The sequence below is a fragment of the Pseudophryne corroboree genome, chromosome 1 (genome assembly GCF_028390025.1).
Source record: "Pseudophryne corroboree isolate aPseCor3 chromosome 1, aPseCor3.hap2, whole genome shotgun sequence".
Classification (NCBI taxonomy): Eukaryota; Metazoa; Chordata; class Amphibia; order Anura; family Myobatrachidae; genus Pseudophryne; species Pseudophryne corroboree.
The window spans coordinates 1,042,809,803-1,042,813,427 of record NC_086444.1 but is presented as its reverse complement, the minus strand read 5'-3'; the positions used below and the strand labels follow the sequence as shown (position 1 = coordinate 1,042,813,427).

Genomic DNA, 3,625 nt, shown 5'->3' with positions numbered 1-3,625 from the left:
TCCATAATTTACCCAAGCAGGAGTGGGTCAGACCCTCATTTAATAATAATTGATTTTGCATTCAGTTTTCAATCAAATTGAAGTTTGGTTGATTTTAAGAAGGAATTTTCTAAAATCAAACATGAAATGACATGCAAAATCAAATGCAAAATTGAACTGAACTTCCTTATTTCTTCCTATAGGGCCAAATGTATCACATGTATGATGTACACTAATTAACAGGGGACAAAGGGCCTAATTCAGATCTGATTGCAGCAGCAAATTTGTTAGCTAATGGGCAAAACCATGTGCACTGCAGGGGGGTCATAGACATGTGCAGAAAGAGTTAGATTTGGGTGGGTTATATTATTTCTGTGCAGGGTAAATATTTGCTGCTTTATTTTTACACTGCGATTTAGATTTCAGTTTGAACACACCCCACCCAAATCTAACTCTCTTTGCACATGTTATATCTGCCCCCCACCCCCCCTGCAGTGCACATGGTTTTGCCCATTAGATAATGATCAGATCTGGATTACCCCCAAAATTGGAAACACTTGTGGATACTCAATAAAAGTGAAAGTGGATGTGAAAGGGAATTGTCAGTTGTATGCATACCACAGAGAGTGCTAGATTTTTTTTTATTTTTCTTTAGCATTTGTGAAGATGGCAACCAGGGGAAGGCAGCAGAGGGAGTTGGAGGAGAGTGATCCTGCATCCAATCAGGGGGAGAATGAGGGCCACTAATCAGACTCTGGTGAGGAGACACAGCCTGGCAAAACTAAGTCCGGCAGAAATGTGAGATTTAGTTATGCAGAAAATTGTGCCTTGATGAATGTTATATTAAAATATTATGAAGAATTATTTGGGAGGAGGATACAGTAAAACATCAAGTAGGCACAAAAATAGTATGTGGTAGGAGACTATAGATGTAGTGAATAGCACAGGTGCATTGAGGCGCATTAAAATTAAAACCCAGTGCATCAAAGCATTTTTGGGACATTAGGAAAGTGGTTAAATCTAAGATCGCCCGGGAAAGGAGAGCAGTGTGTTCTACTGGAGGTGGTACACCTGTGCACATCAACTTCAGTGAAGCAGGTGAATGCTTTCATTCCTTAGGTGGTGTCTGGAGTTAATGTGCATGACACTGATGCACCCCCATGTTCCCCACAATCTGATGAGTAACCTGCAAACACCCTGCTTCAACCAATATTAACATGTTACATGTTGTTTTTGTTTTTTTAGGTGTATGTTTCTTTAAATTTTAAAAGAACAAGTTTTTTTAAAGTACACATTGCAAGTACACACACACACACACACACACACACACACTATGTTTGTCATTTGTGCTCCTGTAAGTAATCTAAACTTGATGTTTGTTTACAGCACAGCCAACAAGAAGGCCTTCTGCACCACAATCCACACCAATTGATGATCAACATCCTGGTAATTATTTGGAATATGTTTTTTAAAATATCCTTTTAGTGGGAAAAAATGTAAACTATACCATTAAATAAATGTGAAATTAATGTGTACTGTACTACAGGGTATTTTTTTTAGGTAGTTATGGATTATATAGATACAATTCTGTGATGATAAATGTTTAGTCATTTTTTATTTATTTTTTTTCAAAACCAACAAGGTGCAAGTGAATTATAAGAAATTGCTTAACAAATATCAACACATTTTTAGCTACTCTTAATCACAAAATGTTTACAATATATTATCCACCCTATAAAATAGGCCCATCATCTGCACTGCAGGGACGTGCGGTGAGCTAAATGGCTCAGGAGGCACTGGTTAGTCACAGGGTCAGGTTTACATGCAATATATGACTCAAAGGGTACATGTGGGCATTATACACAGGTGCAGCAGTAGAAACTCCTGGAAATTTGGTGAGTTTTGATCAGAGATGTGCTGAAACGATAGACAGGTGAGGCATCTATAGACTTTTTACTCCAGAGTTTTGGCTATAAAAATGATTAGAATAATGCAGAGAAGATATTTCTAACAACTTATTTGTATTTTTCATCTACTTTATACAGTCAAAACTCTGGTACAAACGTTAGTATGACAGGAAAGGCTCTGCGTCACCCAACCGCACCACATCACTGCTGCACTGGCCCAGCACACCACTACTGAAGGGCCAACAACACATGTGGCAAGTGATGTGGAGCTGTCACCAACACAATTATGCATATCCCCGGCTCCTGCACTGGATTCTGGTACGGAACATTGATCCTATATTGTGCTTTAAAAAACAAACAGAAGCAAATCTCACAAACAGTGGTAATTGTGAGTATAGTAAGTTTAATGTTTGATTTGTTTTTTAATGTATTTTAAAATGTACAAAATGAGCTCTTTACAGATTTTGCAGAGGGAGAGACCCACACCTTGCATTTGTGCCTCATAACACCAAGACCTGAAAATGATTTCCCACAACCACATAAACTGCCACAGACCTCACCGCTACCTGCAATAAACAGAGATCAGGACATACTCCAAGCCTTCCAATTATTTGAACAGACCCAGGAGGGGTTTCTAAAACAACAAAGTCAGCAAAATAGACAAACTAATAGACAAGTTTGGAGACTAATTTCAGTCTTAGCAAAACTTAAGTACAGGTATAGAAAACCAAAACCAAACACACAATACTAACCCAACATTGCCCACACATGTTATTAATCAGCTAACTCAAGCTATAACAACAATAGGCATACAAATATTGTCAAGGATACTAATACAAACAGGGATAACTTCGGAAGCAGCATACCTAGTGCAAGTGCAACACCACCCATACCACCAAAACATGGCCTACATACACATGGTGGGATTATCCGCAGGCCTGAAGATCAGCCTTCACCCGCGCTATATCCTAAGAGGAAGAAATAAGTTACTGTATGTTATTTATATGATCATTATATATTGTTTTCTTCAATTGTGTAGTTTTAGTAGCATTTATCATTTCAAACATTCACTAAAAAAAGGATATTTTATTTTGCAGCCCATGTGGACTAACAATTTATGAAAATAAAAGATGTATACTTTAACCACATTTTTTTTTTAAATAGACCAACAATAAGGATTGCATGTTTGAATGTGTACAGTTTGAAATACGTGTTAATTGGTATTCGTAACCATACAAAACTAATGTTTGTTGTTTAATTTAAGATACATATATAAGTTTAAAGTGGTTAGTGTTTGCCCATACAGAATTATAACATTACCAAAATAATTATCTTAGCACTGTTTTATACACATACCCCTAACTGAAAAATATTACAGCTGAAATAGTTGGCAACAAGTGTAGCCCTAATCTGCCTTCCATGTTTTGTGCTTACATAGGGCCTAATTCTGAGTTGATTGCAGCAGCAAATTTGTTAGCAGTTGGGCAAAACCATGTGCACTGCAGGAGTGGCAGATATAACATGTGCAGATAGAGTTAGATTTGGGTGGGGTGTGTTCAAACTGAAATCTAAATTGCAGTGTAAAAATAAAGCAGCCAGTATTTACCCTGCACAGAAACAAAATAACCCACCCAAATCTAACTCTCTCTACAAATGTTATATCTGCCACACCTGCAGTGCACATGGGCCCTCCTTCCGAGTCGTTCGCTCGGTATATTTCATCGCATCGCAGTGAAATT

General features: G+C 37.6%; 1 long non-coding RNA gene across 1 annotated transcript; it reads left to right on the top strand.

Moving 5' to 3' along the window:
- Window positions 1-603: 603 nt before the first annotated feature.
- On the top strand, window positions 604-2,859 carry LOC134986540 (uncharacterized). The gene is made up of 3 exons (XR_010192442.1): window positions 604-736; window positions 1,366-1,425; window positions 2,025-2,859. It is a non-coding gene; the product is annotated as an uncharacterized LOC134986540 (long non-coding RNA).
- The last annotated feature ends 766 nt before the right edge of the window (window positions 2,860-3,625 follow it).